The following is a 17,229-nucleotide window of genomic DNA, read 5'->3' on the forward strand; positions in this document are numbered from 1 at the left end:
CTTCAAACGTTCTTCAGCAAATGATCTCTTTGGGATTCTGTAATGATCTTATATTAAACCTTGATGGAATCAGTCAAAACATTATGGGATTCCTATTCTAAAATACCTTCCTAATTTGTTTTTCAAGCACTAATAAAATGCTCTTTTATTCTCTTGGCATTTATTCACAGTATTTTGGAATGATAAATTACATGACAACATAAGGCCATTTGCAGTTTTCTCTTTTGCAATTTGTGCAATTTTTCACCTTTGTGAAATAAAATTATATATTAAAAAAATAGATAAGTGGGCCAACACAACATCTAAACTATCATGCTGTTATATTGTACTTCCTAACTGCTCTTTTGTTCATCAAAAGGAATCTATAATCATAACATCAAAAAGGTTCATTCTTGTCCAGGCTTTGATCCTGGTTAATGTGAAATATTTTCTGGCCAGTCCTAATAAAGACTGGGGTTTTTTAAAAAAAATTATTGTGGCTGCAGTTCTGCACTGACAGTGCTTTTATTATTTGTGTGAAAAATTTAACTCCATGTTTTATGTTTCTATATAGTGTGTCTTTGTAAAAAACAAAAACAATGAAGCATAATAAATTAATATCTATACATTGATAAAATAATAAGAATAGAAAATAATTTTTAGACATGATGATGCTGATCTATTTTTCTTCACCTGAAAATATTATTTTCTTCACTAATAACAGCCAAATACTAGCCATGCTTACTTGAAAATCAGTGCCATTGTGGTTTGGCTTGGTAAAAGTGTGCTGGATGGCTGTCTAAGTAAATTGCATGTACATTGAATTACAGTCCAATTCTGTTCAGGTTTAGAAATGACCTCTGACTGATGTCAGTGCAGCTCACTTCCCCAAGTAGGTTGATATAGAATTGTAGCCTTAATCCCATTCACTCCGATCTTGTGATTTCTGAAGAGACTGGGGAATTCTAGTGGAGATTCCACTATGGGTGCCTGCTAATTCAGTTGTGTGTATGGATAAATTCCCTTGAAATGAACGAGGGCTCCAGTATTCACAGAAGCCAAGCATCAGAGGGACACGGGATTGATTATTATGGCCATCAATTAACTTTAATGGTATCAATTATGCATTATCAGAAATTGTCATGAAAGTGACTGCAATGACAATCTTAAACTTTTTTTTTTTTATAAATATTTATTAAAGTTTTTAAATATAAATGCACAAATAATAAACAATCTTACTTCTATCACAGACATAATTTCATCATTTCTTTGGACTCCCTCGCGTCTCCCGCTCCCATTTACATCGTTAAAAGTTTTTTCCAAACAAATTATCACTCTTCCAGTGTGGGTAGATCTTGAGTTTTCCAGTTTTTTGCAATGAGAATCCTTGCTGCCGTTGTTGCATACATAAAGAATGTTCGGTCCTTCTTTAACACCTTCTGGCCGACAATACCCAGAAGGAAGGCCTCTGGTTTCTTAGTAAAGGTAAATACCTTTTTCAGCTCATTATATATCATTTCCCAGAAGACCTTCACCTTAGGGCATGTCCACCAGAGGTGAAAGAATGTTCCTTCATTTTCTTTACATTTCCAACATTTATTATCAGACGAATGGTATATTTTGGCAAGTTTAACTGGGGTCATGTACCATCTATATATCATTTTCATTACATTTTCCTTCAGAGCATTACATGCGGTGAAGTTCAGCCCAGTGGTCCACAACCTTTCCCAGTCCTCAAACATAATGTTATGCCCAATGTCCTGTGCCCATTTTATCATAGCCGATTTAACCATTTCGTCTTGTGTGTTCCATTTTAACAGCAAGTTATACATTCTAGATAGTACCTTGGTCTTTGGTTCTAACAATTCTGTTTCTAGCTTCGATTTCTCCACCTGGAACCCTAACTTTTTGTCATTTTTAAAAACTTCTTTAATCTGAGCATAATGTAACCAGTCTCGCACCTTATCCTTCATTTTCTCCAAACTCTGCAATTTCCAATTGTCTCCATCTTTTTCTAATATTTCCCAATATTTTGGCCATTTGGCCTCCATATTGGGTCTTTTTCGGGCCTTAGCCTCCAGAGGTGAAAGCCACCTTGGAGTTTTATTTTCCAATAAGTCTTTATATTTTGTCCAGACATTAAACACTGCTTTCCTGACAATATGGTTCTTAAAGGCCTTATTGATCTTAACTTTGTCATACCATAAGTATGCATGCCAACCAAAAGCATTGTTAAAACCTTCCAGGTCCAGTACGTCAGTGTCTTCGAGAAGTAGCCAGTCTTTTAGCCAGCAGAAAGCTGCGGCTTCATAGTACAACTTTAAGTCTGGCAGGGCAAAGCCCCCTCTTTCTTTCGCATCTGTTAATATCTTAAACTTAATTCTGGGCTTTTTGCCCTGCCAGACAAATTTAGATATATCTTTCTGCCACTTCCGGAAGCACTCCGTTTTGTCCACAATCTGTAGTGTTTGAAACAAAAATAACATTTTTGGCAATACATTCATCTTAATAGCAGCAATTCGGCCTAACAAAGAAAGCTTCAATTTTGTCCAACTGTCCAAGTCTCTCTTAATTTCAGACCAACATTTTTCATAGCTATCCTTGAATAGACTCAGATTTTTTGCTGTTATGTTTACCCCTAGGTACTTTACCTTTTTAACCATAGTTAGTTCTGTTTCTCTCTGAAACCGTTCTGACTCTATATCTGTCAATTTTTTTCCCAGCACCTTGGTTTTCTGTTTGTTTAATTTAAATCCCGCCACCCGACCAAAATCCTGAATCAGTTGTAATACTCTTTTCGTACTAGATTCTGGCTCCTGCAGGGTCAAAACTAGGTCATCTGCAAAAGCTTTAAGTTTATATTGTTTCGCTCCGACCTGAATCCCTTCCACCAGCCGGTCCCCTCTGATCATATTCAAGAGCACCTCCAGAACCGAGATAAATAACAGGGGGGAGATCGGGCAGCCTTGTCGTGTTCCTTTTTCAATTTTGAACTCTTCTGTAACCAATGACAATCTTAAACTTGTTGATTTAGATCCCTTGCTCAGCTAGCCACTAAACTTATAGATTAACCTAGATTAACCATTCTACCACTCATTGTACTTGTTGTACTCAATCCTTGGCATGTCTGGTTGGGCAGGGATTGCAGATAATGCTGAGTTAAATGGACCAATCATCTGACTTGGTCTAAGACAGCTTCCTGTCTCCTGGTTATAAAACACAACTGCTGTTTTTAAGAGACATGAGAGCAATAGCAAACTCTTGGTGGCAATAGAAAGTCTAGCTGTTTTAAGCAGGGATACATACATATCAGGTTCTCATGTGGAGCAAATTTCATCTGTATACTGCAGGCTTCTTTCATGTCAATCTCTGGCTTAAGGCTATGACTTCAGGGGTGGCAGCAGAGTACAACTACCTTATCTGGTACAAGATCTGAATTTCTCCCATCTGACTGCACCCTCCCCCCCACAAGCAACAATTTCGCTTATAATAAAATGAAAACATGTCGCACTATAAGCTCTGGTATATGAGCATTGTGGTAAATAGTTTCTGAACTGGGGGCCAGAATTCCATGCACATCATTTGCAGCCTTGCAAAATTTGAGACAATAGCTTCCAAAAGTATTGGAGCTACCAGCTAAGAAGGACAAAAGAAAATCTTTCTTTTTCCTAATACAAGGCGGGAGGAGAGAGAGAGAGAGAGAGAGGGAGGGAGGGAGAGGGAGAGAGAGAGAGAGAGAGAGCGCGCACAGATTCAGGAATGATGAGCTAAATGAGTGCCTGGCCTGACAGATGAGGTGGAAGTGAATTACAGCTGAGATCATTATGTTTCCAGTGTTTCTGAATCTAAATCAGATCTGCAAGTTGATCTTCATGCAGAAAGGGCCAACTTTATTTTACAGCTGCAGGTAGCTCCTTCTTCTTCTTCTTCTTCTTCTTCTTCTTCTTCTTCTTCTTCTTCTTCTTCTTCTTTGATCACTCGTAGCCGAGTAAGATTGTCTTCCATAAACATGGTTTTAACAATGACAAGACAGGGTTGAGCATATTCTTAGATTGAAGATAATTCAAGGTTTGTATTTACAACTTTCATCCAAATGCATTCATCCAAATGCAAATATAAAGTCTATTTTTAAATCACCCAAAGTTTGGAGGAGCACTTTAAGAATGAGTTAAGGGGTAGCAGGCCAGTGACTTACCTGTGACACAATCACCTTCCTCTGCACACTCATCTTCAATATTGTACTGGCAACATTTGACTATGAAAGAGCTTTGGGATCCTGAAGGAGAGATATATAGATTTTTGTAAACCACTACTGGTAAAATTTATTACCTGATCTTCAACCCATGGTCTCAGGGCAGGTTACAACAATTAAAGCACAATATTAAAAGCAGTTTAAAAGAACTTATGGGTCCCAATGAAAAACATCTCAAGCGTCAGCATTCATCAAAAGCTGTATAATGAAGGTGCCAGACATACATCTGTGGGAAGGGAGTTCCACAACTTAGGGGCTGCCCCAGAGAATGCTCTCTCCAAGGCCACAGCCTCCTGAGGGTGGTGGAACAACCAAGAGGGTCACTTTTGCCAATCTTAGCAACTGTAGGGAAGGTGGTGCTCTTTCAAGTATTTGAGGGCTGATTTATTAAGGGCCTTAAACACTCATGTAAGCAGAAACAAGCTGGCAGCCACTGTTTTAAAATGGGTTATACGAAATGTAAATGCAACTCCAGCCTGCAATCAATTAGCCTTTGGGACGAATTGAAATGCCCAAGTCATCTTCAAGGGCAGCCCCATGTAGAGCACATTGTAATAATGCAATCTGGAAGCTACCAGAGCATGGAGTACAGTGGCACAATCATGTCTGCCAAAAAGAGGGCATAGCTGGCAAACTATCAGAAACTGAGGATGGCACTCCTAGCTACCAAGGTCACCTGACAGTGTGGAATCCAGCAGTACCTCCAAGCGGTGGACCTCCTCCTTCAAGGGGAATGCAATCCTTCCCAGGGCAGGCCATCTCTCCGCCTCCCAGCCATGAGCACCTAGGCCCCATAACACCTCAGGATTTAGCTTCAGTTGAATGGCCCACATCCAACCCATCACTGCCTCTAAGAACTGGTCTGCCTCTTTTAATTCACTTGGAATTGACAAATAGAGCTGGGTGTCAACACGTCGGCTAGATGAGGACCAGCCCAAGACATTTTGCTGCCTGAGGTATACAAGTTTGTGTTAGAATTCAGGCTCGGTCAGAGGTATGTGCCTATCTCTCCAGGCACCGGCTGAATTCTTTCGACCTCCCTCCGGCGACTCCCGGCAGGAAAAACACACGAGGTCCGTTCCGGCGATTTTCCTCAGGCTGTGAGAAAAACACACCAACTGCTTCTCCTCCTCCCTGCTCTCCAGCATATCCCCAGGGAGGGGAATCAGACTCAGACAGAAATGTAACTACATGCTTTTATTCCTGTCTTTAGCAGCCATACAGTCAAAGATGTCTGCTCTCTTCAACAAACAGAGAGAAACTCCAAACTCCACCCATGTACATCCTGTACAGGTCATATGACACACACTGAGCTCACATCCTGTGCTCAATAAGGAGAATGGACTGCCCCTTTGTTTCCATGGCAACAGTCACATACATCCTGTCTGGCTTTGCAGCCACAAGCAGCTGACTGAGCTGCTAGAGCCTTTGCTTGCTGCAGCATTGCTGCTTTAGAATAACAGTTTGTACACACACGTAGCTCTGCCCATATCCCTGATTAGCCTCCTGCATCTGTTGTTTAATAGTAGGACCGGCCCCAACTAGGATGTAAATCTTAGAGTGAAACTCATTTCAAACACATTTCACAATATTTCCTGCCAGGATAAATACTTACATGGGAGGTGGTGTGCATGGAAGAAGAGAATCATTGTTTGTGTGTGTTCATTCACACAAGTTCAAATGCATCCTGCCCCACCCTGTTCAGAGATGAGTTTCTCAAAACCATAGGGAGCATGCTAAAGTCTCTAAAGCTATAGTGTAGATGTAGAAAACAGTGGTGGCCCTTAGGGCCTCAATACTATGCGGTGTCAAAACTCAGCACCATCCTGCCTCATGTCTTCCAGTGCCACTGAAAAAGTTGCACTCTCCTAGATCTGCCTCTGCGGGGAACCTGTGACCCTCGAGATGTTGTTGGACTTCTCATCAACCCCAACCAGGGATGATGGGAACTGTAGTCTATCAACATCTGGAGGGCCATAGGCTCCCAATCCTTCCGCTTGTGCATGCACTCCTGTTAACAAAACTCTTTAAAGGTTCTTGCAAATTCCTCCCTAAATACAAAACAAAAACAGCAGTTTACTAGGGATAGCTCCCCAAAACAGGGGCAGTTGGAGTGTATAATAATTTGGTTGTGTTCCATTACGACTGGAAGGATTTGATAATTTATATGGGGGTCCAAGGTTCATAAATAAGAGCTACCAGGAAGCTACTTGGGATGTTTGGCTGTATAAATCAGTTTTCTCTATATCATGTTATTTGTTGCACATTGTACGGTGTTATACTGCAAGGCCAATATTGCTAGCTGCTTCTACGTCCCTGTATACATAAATCAAGAGGCAGTGTGTGAACAATACATATTAAATACAATATTGATTCTACTTGCCTTCCCAAGAATGGACGAGGGAAACAGTTGGGTCACAGCTATGCTGGAATTGTTTTGACCTGACTTGGCACTGCTTGAAGAAACTCATAATGCAAGCAAGAGGGAAAGCAAGGGAGGAAATGAGAATATGGGCTGGAGTATTAATGGTCTGAAGAGAGAGAGAGAGAGGAAACAAGAGGGGTTGAAACACAGCCATCCATACAGCAGGGTAGTTCATGGATCCACGTTAATGTTCTCCTGAGATTACTTTGTTTTATTAATGAAGAGACGGGCCGAACAAAAAAGAGAGGAAGATGTGCCATAAAACAAAGTCCAGAACACAATGAGGGCATACAGAAGAGAATACACAGAATTACCAACCTATATGAAAAGAAACCAGCAAACTGTCTTTTTAACCTCTAGGCGTGATGCCAGATTTTTGCAGCTAAAAGACAGCAGTGACTTGATTGCCAGAATGTCTGAGTAAATATGAACAGCATCCTGCTATGTTTGCATACGTGCTTCAAGGGTGTATCCAAGCATGTGTGCCAGGTTGTTAAGTTGGTCCCACACTGCCATGTTTTGCATGTTTCTGCACAGGAGATCACACAGCGCTCAGGGAGTGGTTTTTCCAGAGCTGCCCTTCTACACAGGCTCTTCTGAGTCAAAGGGAGGAGCACAGTGGGTGAGGGCAGAGCAACATAGCAATGTCAGTTGTGAGGACCGGTTTTGTACCTGGTGTGGCGATCACACAGGGACCCCGGACATTTCACTGTCTATTGATCCCTGTGCCACCACTTTATTTCTCGCTGCCACCACCCAGGCCCTACCTAGTACAATACTGAATCCAGTCAGAGTTAAATTGGAACATAAACTTCTGTTTATTTATTGCAGTTTAACAAGCGTGTGTTTTCATAAACGGTATCGGTCCATTACAATCATGGGGTGCCTATCCAGACCTATAACTTCTGCTACCTGCTCTCACTCACTAAACCACCTCTCAGATATTTACTTGTCTTCCTAGCTCCTAACTGTTCCTGATTCAGCTTATTTCACTACACTAACTCAACCTACCCACAGACTCTATCCCAACTCACTCCCCCTCCAACCAACCACCCAATGAACTCCCCCCTTTGCCCCTCCCAGAGCTGGTTTTATAGTCCCTCTGACTCCACCCCCCTGGGCTCTGATTGGGCAACCTGTTTAACTATTTCATCTCCAGCACTCTCATATGTTAACGTCACACCTAGCTCCTTTTGTGGCCCTGCCTCCTTTGTGCTCCGAGCTCCCACTGCCTGCTCCAGGTCCCAGAATTTTTCACATCAAAAAGTTGAGCACAATCGAAATCTGCAATCTGGGTTTACAGGCTTTTGCAAGGAGTATTGAGATAGTGTATGCAAAGGTGTTTGAATACCTGACCTGCCTTTGCTAAACTCATTTAGTGATCCATGCGACGGTCATCTCCAGGCTTGACTACTGTAATTCGCTCTATGCAGGGCTGCCCTTGAAGCTATCCCAGAAACTCCAGCGGGTGCAGAATGCTGCAGCGAGACTCCTCATGGGGTCTCTGCCATGGGAGCATATTCACCCAGTGCTTTTCAAGCTGCACTGGCTCCCGGTGGAGTACAGGATCAGATTTAAGGTGCTGCTTTTGACCTTTAAAGCCGTTCACGGCCTAGGACCCTCGTACCTACGGGACCGCCTCTCCCGGTATGCCCCACGGAGAGACTCAAGGTCCATAAATAGCAACACCCTTGTGGTCCCGGGCCCTAAGGAAGTTAGATTGGCTTCAACCAGAGCCAGGGCCTTTTCAACTCTGGCTCCGGTCTGGTGGAACGCTCTGTCTGATGAGACCAGGGCCCTGCAGGATCTGATTTCTTTCCGCAGGGCCTGTAAGACAGAGTTGTTCCGCCTGGTCTTTGGCTTGGAGCCAATTTGATTCCCTCCCTCTCTTTCTTTTTTCTTTTCCTTCTCCTTCTGCGATGAGGCTACATTTTAATATTTCAATATTTTAATGTTGTATTTTTTAAATCTTGTTTTTAAGTTGTAATCATTTAACTTGTTTTTATTATTGCTTGTAAGCCGCTCTGAGCCCGGCCTTGGCTGGGGAGGGTGGGGTATAAATAATAATAATAATAATAATAATAATAATAATAATAATAATAATAATAATTATTATTATTATTATTATTATTATTATTATTTAAAATCATCCTCATCATTTATAAATATACTCATCTCTCCATCTGTTTCTTATTTTGTTTCTGTAGCTCTCTCTCTTTAAATTCCTGGCCACTTTCCCCATCAGTCTCTCCTCTTTCACGTCTTCACCTCTTTTTCTCTCTCCCAACTTCCCTTCCCCAAATTTTGCTTGTTACCAGTCTTCCTTTTCACACTCTCCAGTATTTCAGCAGCTCTAGAGATGGGCATGCTTTGTAATTGTTTTTCACTCTCCTAATCATTGACAAATGTCATTTTTATTCTATCCTGGTTAACTAAGGCTGCAATCCAGCAAAGATTTACCTGGGAATAAATTTAGCTGATCTCACCGAGATTGACTTCTGAGTAAATGTGTGTAGTAGGATCGATGCTTTATTTATTTAAAGTGCAATCACTAGTACAGATTATATCACCTCTCTTGAATCCCTTCCCCCGTACTCCCTCCTCTTCCCTATGCTCTGTGCAAGCTCAGTCACTATCAAATCTAGCTTGGTCCTGTCAGTCACAATCACACCTTTACACCTTCTGCCATGCCGGGCCCGGTATTTAAAATAGCCTTGTCTCTTTGTTTGCTAAATGGCTTCTCTTTCCCTTGTTCAAATTTTACTTCTGCCATGAACTCAATACTGGTAAACCCTATCTTAATATAGATAAACACTTTGGCACTATGGAGATGATAATATTTATATATCTGTGTTGAGGTTTACTGAGATAATTGCAGTAATTCAGGTCATTTGTCACAGAGCAAGCCGGTTAGTAAATCACACAGTTCAAATCTGGAGTTAACTCTTTTTTAGCAAAGTTGATCTTCACAGACTTGGCTGAGTTTGAGTCCTAATGAGCACAGCAGCTCCTGCCCTGTAGGTCCTACTTCATGAAATCAGTTGCTCAGACTAAAAGTCCCCAACTCTCCACAGCCATCTATGTCTCCTCTTCAGGGCTTATTGCAAGCAATCAGAGACTGCGCCTTCATGAAGCCTGTCTTTGCTCTTCTCATTTCATACCTCTCCTGGTCCTAGAAGTCAATGGGGCAGGGGAGGTTGTCACAGCAGGAGGGGAAGACACTCGACTCTTCACTAGCCTGACTCATCTCTACCTCTTGACCTCCCTCTTCCCATTAAGCTGCTTCAGCTTCAGCTTCTGATTCTGATTCTTGACTTCTCTCTTCCACAAACTTCCCCCACTCACTGAGCCCTGTTACCCCTACAGCTTCTGACACCTCCTCTTCCTAGTCTTTCCCCTCTTCTCTCTGTGACTACACATCATTGACCCATCACCATTCTCCAGGTTCTGAGCCTTCTTTCCTTGGTAGTTCCCCAGCCAGTTCCTCTGTGTTCAACCAGTCCATGACAACATGCGCTTGGATAGCTCAGCTGGTTAGGGTGTGGTGCTGAGAATGCCAGAGTTGCAGGTGAAATCCCCACATGGGACAGCTGCATATTCCTGCATTGCAGGGGTGAGAGGGTCCCTTCCAACTCTACAATTCTATGATTCTATTATCGTTGCTATGTCTAGGTTCTTTTATTTCAGAACTACAGCTCCCATCATCACTGACCATGTTGCCTGGTGCTGATTTCTCTCTCTTTAATACTTTCCCACACTTCATGTGTTTAAATCACTTGACACTTCAGCTGAAAAAAAAACCTGAATGTATTCAGGACCACAGGAAGGTGGTATGGTGTGGGGGACAAGAAAACTGAAATCCCCAGGAATTTTCAGGGGCTGCACGGCAAAATTTGCAGGTATTCAAGAATTCACTGGCTTCAGAGGAAATCCTCTACTTGTGGTCAAAAGCTGGTGGCTACCATTTTGCTCTCAAAGGCCCCTCAAGTGATGCTCTGTGATGATGCAGGATTGCTTTTAAGGGGGTTTCTAGGAAGAAAAATTGTGGCCCATACTATTTTCCACTATATTTTCACCAGAAGTCCATCTTAGCATATAGTGTCGCTCTGATAGTCTAGTGGTTGCCAAGAGAGGAGCTCCCATGGTGGCAATCGGTTGGGTTCAGTGTAGTGTTGTGGTTAACATTCTGTCAGTGCAATCATTTCTTTTTGTGCTATTAAACTCCCCCCCCTATCTGTTTTGTAGTTCCCCCACCCAGCCTTCTGGAGCAAATTGGGGAATGATGCAGGTTATGTTGCTATCAAAGGGTTAAAAGGTAGCAGAAACGCTCTAATCACTGAGCAGCTGGAGGTCATTAGGCTTCCAGGAACATGAGTTTGTATAAATAGTCAGTCTCCCATGTGTTTCTTCCCTTTTTCCCCTTCTCCCCTTTTGGGCGTGTTTGCTGATATGTGTGGTTCGTTGCCGGGGTTTTTTTTTGTTTTTGTAAATAAACCTTTCTTTGAGTTCCAAACCGCTTGCTCCAAGACTCCTCTTTGAAAAGATACTGCCTCTCCTGCCCTTCTAAACCGCTGCGCGAAATGCTCTGCTGTAGTGGGACTTGTGACGATGGAAGCGCACTGGGCATTTACATTAAACTAATTAAAGTTTAATGGGACAGGTTATGGCTGTTTGTACGTCAAGAAGGAGCTAAGGAGTGCAGTTCAGAGTGATTTATGCAAGGACTGGAGCGAAGTCAGAAGCGGTTGCCGACAACGAAAGCCTTCAAAGCAGCTTGAGTCCTGCAACGTGCCTAGAAAAGTTTTAAACAGGCACTGAGCAGTTTGTACTCGCTGGAAGACGTCTTATTCCACAAGGAGCCACCTCAGCAGCTGGGAGACGGTCTACAGGTGTGTGAGTATCGTTCCTAAGCCCCAGGGAGGATGGCAGAGTCCCAGGAAAGTTTTTCTGTCCCGTTTACGCGACTCAATGGGAAAAATTGGCAAGATTGGAAGGCTAGAGTAAGGGTTTGGTTGCAAGCAAGAGTTGTGGAGTTGCACTGAAGCACCGCCTTTACAGGCAGCTGCAGACGCCTCTGCAGAAGACAAAGCAGCAGCAGCAGCTTCACAGAAACGCGATAGGAAAGCCCAAGGTCTACTAGTTTTGGCAGTGGGACCAGAGCAAATGCCTTATGTTTCTGAGTTAAAGAACACGCATGAGGTCTGGACGGTTCTGCAGCGGTTAAATTCCAGAAACACTGCGGGGGCCAAGATCCATGCTACAAGATGTTTGTTTGATTTACGTCTCCAACCGGGAGCGTGTGTGAAAGAACATATTGCCAAAATGGTGTCTGCCTTTAATCAACTAAGACAGCTGGGCATTCCTTTCTCTATGGAGCAGCAGTCATACATATTGTTGTCTTCTCTTGATAAAAGCTATGAGACTCTAGCTCTAACTTTGGAAGCTATGCCTTCAACTGAATTAACCCTTGAATACATTTCATCTCGGCTTGCAGATGAACAGGATAAAAGGCAAAGAGAAAGAGGTTTGTCTTTAAAGGGGAGTTATGCTGTGCCTAAGAGTGTTGATGCTGAGTTTGAGCACACAGTAAATGCTTTTGCAGCTAGACACTGTTTTCGCTGTGGTTCCCCTTCCCATCTAATCAGGAATTGCACACGTGAACCTGGTAAAGACAGCACCAAGGCCGTTACCCCTAGTTACCAGACAAGGAGTTCCAGGGGACGTCGAAGAAGAGGAGGAGGTCGTGGCTACTCCCACAGCACACAGCACATGGCTTCAGCAATGGCGTTGATGCAAGGGCGTGGCCAAGGCAGCAATCTACGCTGGTTGATTGACAGTGGTGCATCTCACCACCTGGTGGCGCCATCTAGTGTCCGTTTGCAGAATTGCAGACATTTGCAAATCCCTAAAGTTGTGACAATGGCAGATTCAACTAAACGTTCCTTAGAGACCGTAGGCACAGTGTTCTTGAATTGTTTGCAAACAGAAATCGATGCCTACGTGCTAAAGGGATTGAAGGGGTGTATTTTGTCTGTGTCAGAACTTGATAGAGTTGGTTTTAAAACTGTTTTTGAAAATGGGGTTTGCACTATTTCAAAGAATAACGTATCTCTTTTGCAGGTGGAATGCAGAAATGGGTTATATTATTTTGAGACAAGTCCAGATGAAGTTGAACAGGTTCATGCTGGTTGTGTGAACTCGCCTACCCATAATTCATGTGTTCATTTATGGCACCGCCGTCTGGGACATATTAATTTTCAGTATGTTAAAAGGCAACCTGAATTATCAGAAGGGTGCAAAATGAACAAATGTACTAAGTATTTGGATTGTACTGCATGCAAAAGGGCGAAGGTTCATAGATGCAGCTATCCCAGTTCAGATAGGAAATCTGACAAAGTATTCCAACTTGTGCATATGGACCTATGTGGCCCAATGCCTGTTGCTAGCATGGGAGGTTCGAGGTATGCACTGTGTCTCTCGGATGACAAAACAAAAGTCACATGGTTTTTTCCTCTCAAAACCAAAGCAGATACTGCAGAAACAGTTAAAAATTGGGTTCATGCAGTAGAACTTGAATTCGGTACTAAAGTACTTGCTTTTCAGACAGACAGAGGGTCAGAATTTACCGGGTCTGTGTTGCAGAATTTCTTTAAGAAAAAGGGAATTAAGCATCGTCTGTCTACACCTTATTCCCCCCAAGAAGGAGGCGTGGCCGAACGTAAAAACAGGGTTCTGCAAGAGTTGGCAAACTCTATGTTGTTTGATGCTAAACTCCCTCAAAGTTACTGGGCGGAAGCCTGGCAGGCAGCTACTCATATTCTGAACCGAGTATATAATTCTGTAATTGGCACTACCCCTTATTTTGCTTTATATGGGAAGAAGCCCAAAATTAATTACTTTCGGGTGTTTGGATGTCAAGCCTATGTACTTATCCCAAAAGCGTTAAGGAAAAAGGGAGGTCCAAGGGCTAGGAAACTCATCTTTTGTGGGTACGAACCACACGCCAAATCTTGGAGATTCGTGAACCCAAATGGGGATACTACAAGAGTGGTCCTCAGTAGGAGCGCTGAATTTTGTGAGCAGTCCGGATGGACTCACTTACATGCTAACCCTGACATTTTGAGAGATGATTTAGGCATTCATGCTGAGAATGAAAGTCCAGAGAGTAGTGAGCCAGAAGGGGATGGTGCACATGGTTCAGATACAGATTCTGACCAGGCACAAGGTTCTTCTCCTAAGGTAGAAAAGCCAGAATCTAGGAGTGTTCCAACATCGCCAGTCAGTAGGCCTAGCAGACAGCAAAAGCGAAGCAGGTCGCCTGCAACACCAAGCCCAAGGGAGGTATCTAAACGGAGGTCTTTATCCCTAGGGGCGCATCCAGATATAAAGTCTGAGACAGATTCTGACAGCCGACGGTCAGAGGGGGCACAAGAGGAACAATTGCGCAGGTCAAACCGTGCCACAAAGGGCAAGCCGCCAGAGCGGTTTAAGGTGACAAGTGTATACGTAAATATGGCACAGTGTGAGCCAGATAGCTATATGGAGGTACAAAAGCTTCCAAGCTCAGAAGCCGTAAAGTGGCAGGAAGCAATGGAAAAAGAGATGGCTTCAATGAAGTCTCTCGGTGTGTTTACAAGTACAGAGCTTCCGAAAGGGCAACAAGCTGTAGGTTGTCGATGGGTATATCGTTTAAAGCCCACAACTACTGAAGAGTTGCAATATAAAGCCCGACTAGTTGCAAAAGGGTTTTCGCAGCGCAAAGGTGTTCACTATTCTCAAATCTATGCCCCTACTTCAAGATCGGAGTCACTAAGAATGCTTTTAGCCTCTTCAGCTAAGAAGGGAAATAAGCTGTTTCATTTTGATGTCAATGTGGCTTATTTAAATGCAGACTTACAGGAGGAAGTCTATATGACACCACCACCGGGTTTTGAAGGAGACAAGCCAAACCAGGTCTGGCGCCTACACAAATCCATTTATGGGTTGAAACAGTCCGCCCGTAATTGGAATTCCTGCTTAAATGATGCTCTAGAGAGCATGGGGTTCAGAAAGAGCGCAGCAGATGCGTGTCTTTATCTAAAAGGCTCGGGATGTGAACAAGAAGCAGTCTTGATATTTGTTGACGATTTATTATACAGTGGAAAGGATGATAAACTTGCACAACAATTTGCCACAAAGCTTGGAGAAAGGTTTCAGATAAAATCACTAGGCAATGTATCTGTTTATCTAGGAGTTAAAATTCAGCAAGATGAAAATGGGAACTATTGGCTCAGCCAAGAAGCTAAGATCCAGCAGTTGCTGGAAAGGTTTAAAATGGACAACTGTGCTGGTGTTAAAACCCCAATGGAGTTAAGTTACATAAAGGATGCTCAAGTCGAGCAACAGGCAGAGTTCTGTAATCCCGGGGTTTACCAGTCAGCGATAGGCAGTCTACTCCACATTGCACAGTGGACTCGGCCCGATATAACATATGCTGTCAACATGCTGTGTAGACAAGCTGAAAAACCATCAATGCATGCTTGGCAAGGAGTAAAAAGAGTTTTAAGGTATCTCCAAACTACCAAAAGGTTTCGCTTAAAACTATCAGCAGAGGGCAACACACAACTTGAATGTTGGGCCGACAGTAGTTGGGCAGATGCTGGAGCAGATAGAAAATCAGTGTCAGGAATGGCGATAAAATTTGGAAATGCACTAATTGGTTGGAGATCAAGAAAGCAGTCACTTATAGCTTTAAGTTCAACTGAATCTGAGTTCAATGCATTATCAGATGTATGTAGAGAACTAGAATTTTATAAGCAACTGGTACAAGAATTGTTTGGAGAATGTTCCCTACCTATCAGAGTGTGGGAAGACAATCAACCTTGTATTAAACTAGCTAAATCAGGTCAATTCAAGGCACACACAAAACACTTGGATATCCGTTATCAAAATGTATGCCAAAGTGTAAAACAAGGTTTAATTGAACTAAAGTATTGTCCAAGCCAAGAAAATCTCGCAGACGGTTTTACGAAAGCTTTGAGTCCGCAATTTCATAAATGTTTCTGTTCAGGTTTAAATTTGAATTAAGGTTGGTACAGCTCAGTGTTACGAGCGAGAGGGGGTGTTGCTATCAAAGGGTTAAAAGGTAGCAGAAACGCTCTAATCACTGAGCAGCTGGAGGTCATTAGGCTTCCAGGAACATGAGTTTGTATAAATAGTCAGTCTCCCATGTGTTTCTTCCCTTTTTCCCCTTCTCCCCTTTTGGGCGTGTTTGCTGATATGTGTGGTTCGTCGCCGGGGTTTTTTTTTGTTTTTGTAAATAAACCTTTCTTTGAGTTCCAAACCGCTTGCTCCAAGACTCCTCTTTGAAAAGATACTGCCTCTCCTGCCCTTCTAAACCGCTGCGCGAAATGCTCTGCTGTAGTGGGACTTGTGACGATGGAAGCGCACTGGGCATTTACATTAAACTAATTAAAGTTTAATGGGACAGGTTACATGTTGTGGAGTGAACAGGAAAAGTCCTCTTGTGCAAGCAGAAATAATTGTGTGAGCACAATTATTTAGTTAAATACTGTCTAGTGAGGTTGCCTCTGAATGTCACCTCCCTCAAAATCAGAAAATGGGGTGGCAAAATGGATTAGCATTTTGCCTTGTTGTCAGACTCCTCCCACTGGTGACCCCTTATCTGCATATTCCCACCCCTTCATTTGCACATCTACAGTCTGGGCACCTTTAAGTGGTACAGTGCTGGAATGTGATCCTAGCGTGACAGAACTCAAAGAAATGACTATATAAATCTGATATTTTAGTTCAAAATGGGTGTGAGGAATCTCTGGCCTTCCAAATGTTGTTGGATTCCAGTTACCATCAACCCTAGCTGGTGGTCAAGGGGGATAGGAAAGCCCTCTAGAAGTCATTAGATTACAAATTGTGTAGGGCATATTTGCCTTTGACTGGAGTTAACCGTCCAGGGGTCCTTTAACTTTTTACCTTATACCACTGCTGACAGAGGAATGAAAGTTTTAAGAGTATATAATGCAATTACTGCAAGGTTTGCCAGAGGCAGTGTAGCATACAATAGTTTGTTACCTGCTCTCCTTCTGACTTCCATGGCAGTCAACAGAATTCAAGTTCACTGCAATCCTTCAATGGATATTGTCTGCCTAATACGTTAATATTAGTGAGGCTGAAAGAGTCATATGGTGCTGAAGAGTTGACATATTCCCCAGCGATACTGAGATAATATACTGTATCTTTCAGTAAGTTGCCATAAATATCATTTGGTTCGGGGGCAGAAGAAGAGATTGATTAAGCCAGCCAGGAGAAAAGAAGAAATCAATCAATTTGGAATTAATTATGTCAAAGCTTTAAGTGCTGTTTTTTCACCAAAAAAACATATGGAGAATGGACAGGTGAGCTAATGATTATGAAGCACTCCAAATAGAGTTGTGAACAATTACTTGAGTAGACATTGAACTTGGGAATCCATTTAGATATGATTGATTCCACCGTTGCAATTGAACTGATGAATTGATTCTATAGTTGTTTTGGTCCTTGAGGTTCACTAAAGATTAAATACTAGATATATAACAGC

General features: G+C 42.6%; 1 long non-coding RNA gene across 1 annotated transcript in view; it reads left to right on the forward strand.

The window, feature by feature from the left end:
• Positions 1–17,229, forward strand: part of LOC309339902 — a 43,016-nt gene that overhangs the window by 10,076 nt on the left and 15,711 nt on the right. The window contains exon 3 of the long non-coding RNA XR_014155636.1: positions 8,864–8,916. This is a non-coding gene — a long non-coding RNA (uncharacterized lncRNA). The remainder of the gene's footprint in view (positions 1–8,863; positions 8,917–17,229) is intronic.

Source organism: Podarcis erhardii (assembly GCF_964252035.2).
Source record: "Podarcis erhardii genome assembly, chromosome: 4".
In the NCBI taxonomy this organism is placed as follows: Eukaryota; Metazoa; Chordata; class Lepidosauria; order Squamata; family Lacertidae; genus Podarcis; species Podarcis erhardii.